Source organism: Lepidochelys kempii, chromosome 3 (genome assembly GCF_965140285.1).
Source record: "Lepidochelys kempii isolate rLepKem1 chromosome 3, rLepKem1.hap1, whole genome shotgun sequence".
Lineage (NCBI taxonomy): Eukaryota > Metazoa > Chordata > Testudines > Cheloniidae > Lepidochelys > Lepidochelys kempii.
In genome coordinates this window covers 68,331,160-68,346,565 of record NC_136382.1, presented here as the reverse complement: position 1 = coordinate 68,346,565, position 15,406 = coordinate 68,331,160, and positions in this window count along the sequence as shown.

The window sequence follows — 15,406 nt, the reverse complement described above, 5'->3', positions numbered from 1 at the left end:
TATCCTGAGATTATGAGTGAAGCTTAATTTCACTTAGAAATCGCTATCAGCCCTGTGAGGAGAGGCTCTCACTGTCACCCTGGACAGCTGGGACTCCTGCTGTCACCCCTGTGTGTCTCAGCTCCCACTATCAGCCCCAGGCAGCTGCTCTCCTGCCAGCCTGGGAAGTGGGAGAGGGGACCCTACTGCAGCCCCCCAAGCCTGGGGAGGGTGAAGAACCCTAAGTGGAGCAGAGGCTGGGAGGGTTGAACTATGGCCTCTGGGCTGCAGGGGGGCTGAAGTGAGGATGGTGGGGGCTGATGGGGTGGGGGACTTTTTGGTAGTGGGTTCTGAGCAGATGGGGTGAGTGCTGGGAGGGTGAACTGAGGACAGTGGGGGACAATGGGGTAAGGGGGCTGAACTGATGGGGTGGTGATGATGGGGGTTAGGGACTGAACAGAGGGAGGGGCTAAACTGAGGGGAATTGGGTGGGGACAGTACTGATGGGAGACTCGGGGACAGGATTAATTGCTGGGTAGGAGATGGGCAGATGTGGGGGTGAGAGCTCCTGCAGCAGGGGACAAAATCTCCTTACCCAGTACATGTGGGAGAGTAGACAACACTAATTGTCATATGCACACACACTGGGGGGTGGGCGGCGGGGGGAGGATTTTTCAAAAATCAAGAGACTGACCTAAAAAACACAGTACAATCTTTTTTAGAAATCTCATGATTTTGGGGGCCAATCTCATGATTTTTGATCTCTTGATGCTGGGAATACTGCAGACGTTCTTCTTTTTGCGTTTCACCTCACAAGGGCCCACATGTCTGAGCAGCCACCCAAGCGAAGCACATGGCTCCTTCCTGATGGTCTAGTGATGAGTATTTGGCACTTTCACAGCTGTGGCCTGGTTTCTTTTCCCAGGCAGGGAAACCTCGTGCCTTGGTTCCTTTTCCAGGGCTCATTGGTGGAGGTTTGTTGCATCATGTGGCAGATGTTTTTAATGTAGTATATTCTAGTTTCTTGTTCTCTGATCACATATAGGAAAAACCTTCTTCACCCCTCACTGTTTTACCCCCCATTACAACGATGGCATCCAGCTCTCTTCAGCTCCTGGCCAAACCATAAATGCACTGAACATGTTTCTTTTCTGAAGTACCAAATCTGTCCGGACTAGACTGATGCACCAGAAGGAACTGGGCTGGACGCTGTATGGCACGATGATGTGTGTGAAGAGTTGGATGTGAACTGACTCTGCTCTCCCTTCCCCCACTGAATGCTACATTATCTTGTTCTCATTTAGGCCTACAACCTCTGAGGTACCAAAAAACAATCCAGGACGTCTGGGTTGGTCCTGAGCCCATAACGGCTGGCAGTGTGTACTGAACACCATTACAGATTTCCCAGTATAGCTACCTCAAAAAAGTGACAATCTTGGGAAAACCTGATCGGTGTCATTTGGGCCCGAATACTGTGTCTTTCCAACTCATTCCTACAAGGAACCCCCCAGCATGTTTATCAGAGCTCCGGGCAATTCTTAAAAATTATTAATTCCATATGTGTGTCAGGACCATTAGGCCTGGTCTACACTATGAGTTTATGTCGGATTTAGCAGCGTTACATTGAATTAACCCTGCACCCGTCCATATAACGAAGCCATTTTTTTTGACACAAAGGGCTCTTAAAACCGATTTCTGTACTCCTCCCCAACGAGGGGATTAGCGCTGAAATTGACATCGCCGTTTCGAATCGAGGTTAGTGTGGACGCAATTCGAAGGTATTGGCCTCCTGGAGCTATCCCACAGTGCACATTGTGACCACTCTGGACAGCACTCTGAACTCGGATGCATTGGCCAGGTGTACAGGAAAAGCCCCGGGAACTTTTGAATCTCATTTCCTGTTTGGCCAGGCGAGCTCATCAGTGCAGGTAACCATGCAGTCCCAGAATCGAAAAAGAGCTCCAGCATGGACCAAACGGGAGGTACTGAATCTGATCGCTGTATGGGGAGAGGAATCAGTGCTATCAGAACTACTTTCCAAAAGATGAAATGCCAAAACATTTCAAAAAATCTCCGAGGCCATGAGGGACAGAGGCTGCAGCAGGGATGCAGCACAGTGCCATGTGAAACTTAAGGAGCTCAGACAACCATACCAGAAAACCAAAGAATCAAACAGATGCTCCGGGACACAGCCCCAGACATGCCGCTTCTACGCTGAGCTGCATGTAATTCTAGGGGGGGCCGCCACCACTACCCCCCCCGTCCATGGACTCCGATGATGGGGTACTCTCCACCATGACTGAGGATTTTGCGGATGAGGAAGATGAGGAGGAGGAGGAGGACGAGCTTGAGGAGAGCACACAGCACACCGTTCTCCCCGACAGCCAGGATCTTTTTATCACCCTGACTGAAATACCCTCCCAACCCAACCAAGCCAGAGAAGGGACCTCTGGTGAGTGTACCTTTTTAAAATATAATACACACTATAAAAGCAAGCGTTTTTTAATGATTAAGTAGCCCTGAGGACTTGGGATGCATTCGTGGCCAGTACAGCTACTGGAAAAGTCTGTTACCGGGTCTGGGAATGGAGAAGAAATCCTCCAGGGACATCTCCGTGAAGCTCTCCTGGAGGTACTCTAAAAGCCTTTGCAGAAGGTTTCTGGGGAGAGCAGCCTTATTCCATCCTCCATGGTAGGACACTTTACCACGCCATGCTAGTAGCAAGTAATCTGGTATCACTGCATGACAAAGCCTGGCAGCATCATCCGTTGCTTTATGTTTTCAAGCAACAGCCGTTCTTTATCTCTCTGTGTTATCCTCAGGAGAGTGATATTGTTCACGGTAACCTGGTTGAAATAGGGGAATTTAATGAAGAGGACATTCAGAGGTGGCCGTTCCTGCTGGTCTGTTTGCCTGTGGCTGAAAAGAAATCCTCCCCGCAGTTAGCCACGCGGTGGGACGAGGGAGGGCGGCATTGGCACTGAGCTGATCGCGTTTGGCTAGCAGGGATCTTCCCTGATACCAGCCACGTGGTGGGGGGAGGGGTAAAGCAATCATCCCAGAGAATTGGGGAGGGGGGGTTAGTTTGGTTTCTGCTGCTGCACGTTCACAGGAAAACTGCAGCACTAAATGGCCAACTCAATGTGCTTTGCTTGGTATGGGAGAGACAGGCGCTGCTGTTATGAAGGTTGCAGAAGCCGAAAGACTATGGCTTACCATGGCCACCTGCAAGCCGAATTCTGTTGCCCGGCACTGTGTGTGTGATCTCTAAAACCAAAGCCGCAGGCACTCAATATAGGATGCAAAATGCGACCTTGTACCAAAATCACATGTGCTATGTAATGTGAATAGTGCTGTTCACCGTGAAAGAGTGTAGCCATTGTTCTGTAAAATGTATCTTTTTAAATACTTCACTCCCTTTTTTTTCCTCCAGCAGCTGCAAATGTTTCAAGCCTCCCCCCTCCATCCCAAAGGCTATCTCAGATAAGGCGGCGAAAAAAATGCATGCGCGATGAAATGTTCTCTGAGCTCATGTAGTCGTCCGGCACTGACAGAGCTGTGTGGAGGGACACAATAGCAGGAAAGTGGAGGAAAGTGGCCAATGAACGTGAGGAGAGGTGGCGGCAGGAAGATCAGAGGAGGCATGAGGCAATGCTGGGGCTACTGTGGGATCAAACGGACATGCTCTGGCATCTGGTGGAGGTTCATGAATGGCAGCAGGATCACAGACTGCCGCTGCAGCCCCTGTTTAACCGCCCTTCTTCGTCCCTAAGTTCCATAGCCTCCTCACTCAGACACTGAAGAAAACGGGTGTGGAGGCTCCGGGCACCCAACCACTCCACCCCAGTGGACAGCCCAAGCAACAGAAGGCTGTCATTCAAGAAGTTTTAAAGTGGCCTTTTCCTTCCCTTATACCCTTCTCCCACACCCCACCTGGGCTACCTTGTGAGTTATCTCCCTATTTTTATAATCAATTAATAAAGAATACATGTTTTTTAAACGATAGTGACTTTATTTCCTTTGCAAGCAAGCTGTGATTGAAGGGGGGAGCACAGGAGGCTTACAGGGAATTTAGAGGCAACCAAGGGGGTGGGTTTTCATCAAGGAGAAACAAACAGAAGTGTCACACAGTACCCTGGCCAGTCATGAAACTGGTTTTCAAAGCTTCTCTGATGCGCAGCACTTCCTACTGTGCTCTTCTAACTGCCCTGGTGTCTGGCTGCGTGTATTCAGTGGCCAGGTGATTTGCCTCAACCTCCCACCCCGCCATAAACATCTCCCCCTTACTCTCACAGATATTGTGGAGCACACAGCAAGCAGCAATAACAATGGGAATATTGGTTTTGCTGAGGTCTGACCGAGTCAGTAAACTGTGTCAGCAACCCTTTAAACGTCCAAATGCACACCCTACCACCATTCTGTACTTACTCAGCCTATAGTTGAACAGCTCCTGACTACTGTCCAGGATGCCTGTGTACGGCTTCATGAGCCAGGGCATTAAGGGGTAGGCTGGGTCCCCAAGGATAACTATTGGCATTTCAACATCCCCAACAGTTATTTTCTGGTCTGGGAAGTAAATCCCTTCCTGCAGCCATTTAAACAGACCAGAGTTCCTGAAGAAGCGAGCGTCATGAACCTTTCCTGGCCATCCCACACTGACGTTGGTGAAACGTCCCTTGTGATCCACCAGTGCTTGCAGCACCATTGAAAATTACCCCTTGCGGTTTATGTACTGGCTGCCCTGGTGCTCCGGTCCCAAGATAGGGATATGCATTCCGTCTATAGCCCCACCACAGTTAGGGAATCCCATTGCAGAAAAGCCATCCACTATGACCTGCACATTTCCCAGAGTCACTACCTTTGATAGCAGCAGCTCAATGATTGTGTTGGCTACTTGCATCACAGCAACCCCCACAGTAGATTTGCCCACTCCAAATTGATTACCGACTGACCGGTAGCTGTCTGACATTGCAAGCTTCCAGAGGGCTATCGCCACTGACTTGTGAACTGTGAGAGCTGCTCTCATCTTGGTATTCTTGCGCTTTAGGCAGGGGAAAGCAAGTCACAAAGTTCCATGAAAGTGCCCTTACGCATGCGAAAGTTTCGGAGCCACTGGGAATCATCCCAAACCTGCAACACTATGTGGTCCCACCACTCTGTGCTTGTTTCCCGGGCCCAAAATCGGTGTCCCACGTCATGAGTCTGCCCCAGTAACACCATGATCTCCAAATTGCTGGGGAACCGCGGTTTTAGAGAAACCTGTGTTCATGTCCTCATCACCGCGCTACCGTCGCCTCCTTGCCTGATTTCTCAGGTGCTGGTTCTGCATAAACTGCACGACAATGCGAGAGGTGTTTATAATGGTCATTACTGCTGCAGTGAGCTGAATGGGCTCCATGCTTGCTGTGCTATGGCATCTGCTCGGGCAATCCAGGGAAAAGGGTGTGAAATGATTGTCTGTCGTTGCTCTGACGGAGGGAGGGGCAACTGACAACATGGCTTACAGGGTTGGCTTCCAAGGAATTAAAATCAATAAAGGGGGTGGCTTTGCATCAAGGAGAAACAGAATGGCCCCCTCAAGGATAGAACTCAGAACCCTGGGTTTAGCAGGCTGTTGATTTCACGGACGGAGGGAGGAGAAAATGAATACAAAACAAATCTGGTCTATTTCTTGTTTTGATCCACTTCATCTATCTTTATACATCTTGCTGGCAGCAGACTGTTCAGTACGACTGCTGGCCATCGTCATCTCCTGGGTGCTCAGCAGAAGACGGTGTAGTATGACTGCTGGCCATCGTCGTGTCCTGGCTGCTCATTAAAAGACGGTGCAGCAGGACTTAATCGCCATGAGATGAAACTTCAAAGGGTAATGACCTGGCTGAGTCACTCCCATGTTTGCCCAGGTGCCCCGACCTCATTGAGGCTTCTTCTGAGCCAGCTATGGAGTTGCTTCCTCAAAGCCACTTCCAGCCCTACTCAAACAGTCTCTCTGTCTCTCACCTTAAGGCAGTCAGTCTCTCCCTCCAGGGCTGGGCGAGCAGGGCAGTTGTCCTGGATGCCAGTGCCCACGAGGTGCTGTACCACCATGCCAGACACATTTTTTTCTCTTCCAGTTGGCCAGCAACAGAGAGGGCAAAAACTTTTCCCACCCTGACCAGCAAGATGGCTAGGGCCCCTCCAGTCTCCCTCCTTCAGACAGGAGTCCCCCTGTTGCTGGACTGAGGTTCACTTACTCAGCAGATGGATCTAATAAATATTAAGGCAAAACACTCAGAGCAGTGATCAATTATTCACAAGTGGGAAACTTACCAGGATGATCTCATCACAGTTGCCTCCAGCACCAGACAGTAGGGCTTCAACCTCCCTTTGTTAAACAAACTTATTTATAACTTTGTTATCTTTTTTTATACATATGTATTAGCCTCTCATTTCCATATTAATGCACCTACCCCATCAGTACAAGCTTAATGTTAATTTAAACCGGTCTTCTCTAGTTTTCTGATTACTTTATCTTTTCTTGTTCTCACAAACATGATTACTCTACAGTTTCGTACATGTGTGCAACACTAAATATGAATACTCTGCAATTTGTTACAGATACACAGTTTTACACTGTTAAATGTTATCAGAACAGACTCTAAATCCACAGCAGGCTTCTGTCAGGCCTAACTATGCTTCCCCACCTTGAAGCCATAGAATCCTTTCTAAGGCTTCATCACAGCCTGTATTTCATATACATCCCTTCTCTTTCCCAATTGCCTAACCAAGCTCCTAACCTTCCAAATCAATGCAATTAACACCACTACTGGTATGGCTTGCACAATTACAAAGTCCATTGATATCATGCATATCCATGGATGGTCCCCAATATTATATATTATCTCCTGCCATTGGCCATTTCCCAGTGTATCTATGTTGCTTTGAATATTTCGACTCTCCTGACTTAAGGTCAACAAATGCTCTGGTCATCTACTCATTCAGGTCTGCACATTTAAATGCAATGGTTGTCTGACTCAGCTTAACTGTACCACAGAGTCTAGGGCAGCACCAATCAGACGGACATCAGCTGATACACTGTGGATCTCATGCTGGGGAATTAGAAAAATTACCTTGTCCCCTATTCGGATAACCTTTCTTGGAACTAAGCAGAACGTTGTCCCGTCATAACAACATGTTTGTCCCATATTAGAAGCGTCCAACCCAAGAGGTTACACAATATTTGCCTTCTCCAGCCTTTGCAACCTTGGCTTGACCTTGTCCCCATTGCCTCAGCCATACTGTGCAATTTTGGGTTTCTTCATCCAAGGTGAACCCACATGCTGGCAATGCACTTTGCACAATGACATAACCAGGTACCATGTCTCTTGGAACAACATGAGGTATCTAGGGCTTTCCAGACTCCCCAACCCTTCCTTATCAGTATGTGAGGATGAGTGACATATTCCTTTAAGATGTAATTTGCCATGGTAAGTTCCAATGTACCTATGGACTGGACACTACACACTCAATGCCTCACTTCGTCCCGTGATCACTGGTACTGCTAGTACCATAGAAAGCACCTTTTCTCAGCATAATAGACCCGTGAGTAGCACCTAACCCTGCACCAATCCACTCCTTTTATTTTTGTCCATTGTTCTAGCATCTTATTTGTTATGGACCCAGGCACTTTCCCACCTTGAATTTCCTTTAGCCCTACTTGTAGCTCCTCTATTAGGAAGCTGCCATACCATGAACAGGTAATTGTCTTTGATGCATTAGGCTGGTTCATGATTTCATTGATTGCTGCTTCCACGTCCCTAAACAGCTGTCCTATTATCCTAGCATCCTGAACATCCTTTAAATCCTCCTGTAAGTCCTCATTCTGTTGTTTGTTTAACTTTGTTAACAGGTTTCTGAACTCTTCTTTTCTGGTTTTCCTCCCACAGCATTGTGATATCCGTATGATTCCTTGCTGAAGTTCCCAGTGCCCCAACTCCTAATACTGTTCATATATCTCTTCTCACTCTTTCCCTTCTCAGGCCACCAAATTTCCTCCAATTCCACCCTGTACATTGACTATCCAAAATTCTGCACCACTTTTGCTATCATTTGCATATAGAAGTGTACATATTTTGCAGGACAAAGCTGCTGTGGTAATGTAAAATTGGTTAAATTCAATACTACAGGTATCATTTGGTACTGTACATTATACATAATCTGATGTTCTCAATTTATCACTAGTCCATTATCAAGTCTCTCTTTGGTTTCTGAGCATGGTTCATCATCTTGCTTTAATTCTGGAGTAGGAGGTATTGTTACTCTAATATGTTCAGGAGTGGTGATGGTAATCTGCCAGTCCTTAATCACATTTGGAGAGAAGGTCAAAGTCTCAGTCACTTTCCTGGAATGGTAGATGGACTCAAGGGCGGTAGTTTGATGATCTGCTAAAGTCACTGTAATATTTCTCTCATTTCTTAACTGGCATGCTATAAATGGTTAGGTTAGCCATTCCCATCCCATTTAAACACACCAACACCTCTAGGTCCCCAGTCCCAGTCCCTGCTCCTGAGAGTTGCTTGTATTCCCCCTCACCTTGACTGCATTCCAGTCTGTACCAGGACACTAGGTTTTCTTGCATGATTACCCAAGAACCATACGGATAGGGTGGCATTCTCCCCCTCATGCACTGTCACTGCCGTGTTCCTTTGTTGTATCCCGAATTCCACGGATCCTGATCAGCACATGAAAGAGAAAACAAATATTCTCGCTTCCCTCTTTTTACATTAGCAGATTCACTTCTGTGCTTCCTTCTGTATGGGTTCAGCAACCCTTGAATCATCACTCCTTTTTCATGAACCAGGTATACTGATGGACTAGCCTTGCCCATTATATGGCAGTGATCCTCAGAACTGGCTTTTGGAAAGGGCTTTTCAGCTGAAACATCCTGCACAAGTACCTGGTCTCTCATTTCATTCTCCTTGCCAGAAGCTTGGCTATCAAAATATCTTTTCATTTTTCTTTAGGCTTCCCCTAAATTAAGCAGCTCACGTTTTAGCTTTCTATTTCAGATTTGAATATGTTTTTCACAGGTGAGAACTTTTTTTTTTCCTGGGCTCTGTTAACTGCTGCATTTTAGCAACATTTTGTTTTACTTCTGCTTTGCTTTCTTTATTCTTTTCTGAGTCTCAGCCGACTTAGATATCAGTATCTCTGCTGTTATACCGAAACTGTTCTTCTGACAGGAAACATTAGCTGCTGTATTAGTCATATTTTCTTATTGAACTTACTAGGTATTTCCCCCCTTGTATTTTTGCGAATACAGACTAACACGGCTGCTACTTTGAAACACTGGTGTGTGATGTCTTCTGCCTATATTCTAGGTGTTAAAGAACTAGACACCCCATTATCAAGCAAAACTTGCTTACAAATGCCTTCAATAACTGAGGACACATTAGGGCACCCCCACTCATCCAAAGTAATGTGGGTAAGAATCCTGGTGAGTAGAAGGAGGCTCGGTATCCATAGTGGGGGAAGGAGGAAGCAGTTCTAGCCAGCAAACCACTCCCGGTTTCTGAGGTCATCTCCTGAAGACTCTGCACCTCCTCCTCCAGTTCCTCATTACACCTCATTACACAAAAGAGAATCCATGGATTATTAGTGATTGGAGAATAAGCAAAAAAAGTCATTCTGTAGGGGGCTCCTTAGGTTTCTGTTTCACAGCACCGACCGTGGTGATCACTCTGTCAGACCCAAATAAAATTCAGATAATCTCTGAACACAGGAATTATCACTGTCCCTGACCTCTGTGGAATACGCAGTCAAACCCCAGAGCCAACTCCCTCCTGAAAAATTCTCTCCCAATTCCCTCTAGTCCGATCACAAAATTCAACCTGCTTCCTGGTTTTCATAAGCCACTTTAACACCCTTTAGGTCACCTTTTACATGTTATTTTTAACGCAGCCCCCAAGAATTGAAGGAGTATGGAATATTCCCATTATGGAAAATTAAGAGGCTGCATTGACATTTTGTGTTTTTTAAATAGAAAGGTATTTTATATATATCCAGTCTTTTGTCAATTAATCCTTCTGTTGGTTGAAATTTCTGATGAGAATCGAAGCCCTGAGGGGAAGCCCTAGCCCCAGGGGTCGGTCCTGGGGCCGGTTTTGTTCAATATCTTCATAAATGATCTGGAGGATGGTGTGGATTGCACTCTCAGCAAATTTGCGGATGATACTAAACTAGGAGGAGTGGTAGATACGCTGGAGGGCAGGGATAGGATACAGAGGGACCTAGACAAATTGGAGGATTGGGCCAAAAGAAATCTGATGAGGTTCAATAAGGATAAGTGCAGGGTCCTGCACTTAGGACGGAAGAACCCAATGCACAGCTACAGACTAGGGACCTAATGGCTAGGCAGCAGTTCTGCAGAAAAGGACCTAGGGGTGACAATGGACAAGAAACTGGATATGAGTCAGCAGTGTGCCCTTGTTGCCAAGAAGGCCAATGGCATTTTGGGATGTATAAGTAGGGGCATAGCGAGCAGATCGAGGGACGTGATCGTCCCCCTCTCTTTGACATTGGTGAGGCCTCATCTGGAGTACTGTGTCCAGTTTTGGGCCCCACACTACAAGAAGGATGTGGATAAATTGGAGAGAGTCCAGCGAAGGGCAACAGAAATGATTAGGGGTCTGGAACACATGACTTATGAGGAGAGGCTGAGGGAACTGGGATTGTTTAGTCTGCAGAAGAGAAGAATGAGGGGGGATTTGATAGCTGCTTTCAACTACCTGAGAGGTGGTTCCAGACAGGGTGGTTCTAGACTATTTTCAGTGGTAGAAGAGGACAGGACAAGGAGTAATGGTCTCAAGTTGCAGTGCGGGAGGTTTAGGTTAGATATTAGGAAAAACTTTTTCACTAGGAGGGTGGTGAAACACTGGAATGCGTTACCTAGGGAGGTGGTGGAATCTCCTTCCTTAGAAGTTTTTAAGGTCAGGCTTGACAAAGCCCTGGCTGGGATAATTTAATTGGGGATTGGTCCTGCTTTGAGCAGGGGGTTGGACTAGATGACCTCCTGAGGTCCCTTCCAACCCTGATATTCTATGATTCTATGATTCTATGAACAGACAAACCTGACATCCCAGAGGGTTGAGGTTTAGATTCAATTAATACTGCTAATCATAGACACTCGTGGATTCGAGCCAAATCAAAAACCGAGACAGTATAAAGCCCAGCTACAGTGATATGCACCTTGAGAACCTGTGCTTGGCATTCCACTTTCAAAATTAGATGAAAATATTTGGGAGGAGTAGGCACCTTGAAAAATCTTTTTTCCTTGGAGATGAAAAACTGTGAGAGAAGTGAAATATATATTAATTCATGAAACATAATAAAGCACTGGTACAAACACAACCCTCACAAGACCCTTCCCTGTCTCTCCTGCACCCCAAAAGGAAATGTAAAACATTTGAGACTTATGCAGGAATAAGGAAGTCTCCCTGGTGCGCTCTCTTTCTCACACACACCTGCCTCCTCCCCGCAATACTTTGATTTTGACTTTCTCTTTCTTTTTTATTCTGTTGTTCTTTCTTTTTTTGTACACTGTTTTCCATTTGCAATAACCAGGCCTCAAGGCATTAGGAAACTGGATGACGCGAGAGTTTTGAACAATGGGCTACTTGTTTATTCAAACATAGAAAACCAAATGAAAAACATTCCAGATTTTTCCAGCGGGTGTGTAAGTATACTTGAGGCTACATGGATTAGTGGCAGTTATCTTTGAATTCTAAAAAGAATGTAAAGAAAAACACAAAGGTGCCCAAGTGTGCAGATTCCTGGGGTCTGAACATCCCTACAACATCAACAGTGATCGCACACACACACACATCTGCAAGCACAGTTAGGCCCAAGAAATTCAGTTTTATTAAGTTTGGATTAAACCGCCATATTTCTGGCATTTGGATCTGAATTCTGGTTCTTGGGCCCATCTCTAAAACCAATGGATGTGTTTAAATCACAGTCACATTATTCTTTGGTTTTCTCTGTCCTATTTGTAAATGGGGCAAATGATTAATAACATTGTGTAAAATCACTATCTTTATTTTTTTCTTGTCCTTTACTTTTGTATAATAACAATGCTCAAACGTCTGCTTTCTTCTAAATGTCAGTATGTGTGATACCATTGGTCAGCTTGTTCACTGTGAAACCTACGTGTAAATTTTGTCCATACAAATTGAGTTATCCATTGCTATTTGCAAATATCACAGAGTGAGGAAAATAAAGGGAAAGAGCTCAGTGGTACATCTGTGGTTTGTGTCAATATTTAACTCACAATATACCATCTGTTAAGCTGGTAGCTTGTTTTGGCAGCATGGGCTGGGCAGCTGGTTTTGTGTTGAATCCACAGAGCAGTAAAGAAAGAATCAGTATTGAATGAAGGTTACTACTATTATTGCACTTAATTTTTGTCTCTTTATATAACTAATGAAGAAAGCTTCTGCAAAATACTTGCACAAACCGTGGTATTTTTGAGAGGTTTCAGATGGGTAGCCTTGTTAGTCTGTATCAGCAAAAACAATGAGGAGTCCTTGTGGCACCTTAGAAACTAACAAATTTATCTGGGCATGAGCTTTCGTGGGCTATAACTCACTTCATCAGAAGCATGGAGTGAAAAATACAGTGGGCAGGTATAAATATACAGCACATGAAAAGATGGGAGTTGCTTTACCAAGTCGGGGGTCAGTGCTAATGAGGCCAATTCAATTAGGGTGGATGAAGCCCATTCCCAGCAGTTGACAAGATGGTGTGAGTATCAACAGAGGGAAAATTATTTTTTGTAGTGACCCAGCCACTCCCAGTCTTTATTCAGACTACATCCACCCTGATTGAATTGGCCTCGTTAGCACTACAAAAAAGTAATTTTCACATTTGTTGATATTCACCCCTTCTGCATTGCAGGGACGTTTTCACTAGGTTCTGTTGTTGTTACAAAATGAACCATTAAAGTCATTTGTTCCGTATGGCTGATGTCAGGTGTGCAGTCCAGAATAACAAAGTAATATCTTGCTGACTTCAGATCTGCCACAGTCTTCCATTTGACTTTTGTTGCCAGTAACTGTATGATCTCATTTTGAAATGTTTTTCCAAGTGTGTACATTTCTTGGGTGGTGACTATTCTTAGTTGCTCCTGGAGTACAGCATCAAACTTAGCCATCAGCTCCACAATTTTAAGGACGTTTCCAATGTTTGGCACATACAGATGATCTGAAGTGCCACGCAGTGCTAGGTTTTGGGTAGCAAGCATTCTCACAATGGCAATAAGCCTTTTCAGAACATTTTGCCAGTAAAGAGACTCTGATGCAATCTTCTCTTGATGCTGATCATCTATGGTGGCCTTTAACCTTAGTCTCTTCTCAAGCTCTTTCTACCTATGGAATGCTCTTTGGTGATTTGCTGCCTTCTCATGGCATGCCAGATTTCTAGCCAAACTTTTCCAGTCCTCTGTTCCTGTAGAACCCAATATGGCTGGAACGTTAGACTGGAAGAGTTTGCAACAAAAACAGTAAGCAGCATTCTGGGTTTTTGAGTACATAAGCCATGGCCTCTCCACTTTGTCACCATTGGGGATTTCACGCCAGTAATGTGTTGGATGGAAACTTCTATTTTCATTGTCTTTGGGGAACATGAAGTTTTTCACTTGCTGTGGCCTACGCAATACAAGGAAGTCCCTCAGGCTACTGCTCAAGAGGGTCCACAGTCCTGGATCATCTAGACTTAAGGAACTAAACTCAGCAGCAGCTGTTTCTTGCGCCTCCACCACACTTTTCTCTGATCTACACTTTTCTTCAGGAATGTGCATGGTTACATCCATTTGAGATGGAGATATGGGTGCTGCAGCAGCTGCCAGGTCACCTGCACTCTGACTAACTGGAAGATCAGGCATCTCCTCACCACTCACATCCTCACTGGGGCTGGAAGGCTCACCGTGAACATTTGTGTCTATGTATCTGAGGAGAGCTCCTTCCTGCTTAGATAGAAAAGCTTCCTTTGCTTTCTTTCTTTTTCTGAATGCTTCCCCAGAGGGGCGTTTTCTTCTTTCACTCATGACTGCTGCTCTGTGCCAGCTATAGTGGCTCTCAACACTCAGTTAAAGGGGAGTAGCAAGCTGGTAGCAGGGCCTGAGTGAGAGAAGACATCAGCGTCTTAAGGGCCTAACTGGCTCCTGCTACTTCAGTTGACTGCCTGTTCTCCTCAAGTGGGTTCAGGGAAGCAGCAGGAAACAGGAACTCACTGAGAAGCTGGTGTTAATCAGTCCAGGCTCCTGGGCATGCTAGAGAGGTACATAAGAGCCTCCTCCTCTCTCTCCCTGCAGCTCCTGCTGCTTTCTTTTATTCCCTCTGACCTTTTCTCCTGCCTGCCTGTTATGTCTCTTGTGCCCTCCTTCCTCCAGCACAGCTCTCCACCATCTCTGTGCATCTAGAGCAGAGAGAATACATATGCACCAGCAGCAGACACAATTTTCTACACTCTGGGTCCTAGTGCCCCCCCCCCCCCCCCCAGTCTGTCACCTGAGGCAGCCGCCTCAGTTCACCTCATGGTAAGGCCAGCCCTGTGTTTAGAGTACACACACCAGATCCTCAAAGGTATTTAGGCATCTAACTTCCACTGAAATAAATGGGAATTAGGTGCTTAAATACCTTTTAGGGTTTGGGCCTGAGTGTCAAGACTCCTGGATTTTATTGCTGGCTTTGCCATTGACTTGCTTTGTGATCTTGGGAAAGTCACCTAGTTTTCCTCCCTATGAATATAATGATATTTATCTTCTTAATGGGATGTTGGACATTAATTAATTAATGTTCACAAAGTGGTCTGAGATCTTTTTGTGGAAGTTGCTATGTAAATACTAGAATTGTAACATATCTATGGCTAGCTAGCTAAGTGTTTTAAGGTTGCCCATCCCCTTGGTATCTGAATACCATCCATGAGAAGGAAACACAAAACCGCCTCTCTCTTTCAGCCCTGCTGGCAGGAACAAACCTAGAGTTAGCATTAAGGGGCTTGCTTGCTTGTTTATTTTTTCTTTTAAATAAAGACACTTGGGAATTCACTGTTGATATTGTGCTGCACACCATGGCCACTCACAACTTCATAACAGATCCCCCTGTTCTAACAGCTCAGACCCCTATCACTTGAGGCACAAGAAAATCACTATTAGCACTATGATACATTTGCGCAGTTCTGACCTCCGGCTGACGTCAACACAGAACACAATAGCCAGTTTATGACAGCAACAGTACACAGTAGCCAGTTTAATTGTGACTCAGCACCCTCGCTCACTCATCACATAGGCCCTTATTACGTCAAAGACCATACAAGATGAAAGGTGAGGATGGTCCTTGAACTATAGATGCTACAACTCAAAGTTCCAGTAAATAAATAGCCGTGATATTAA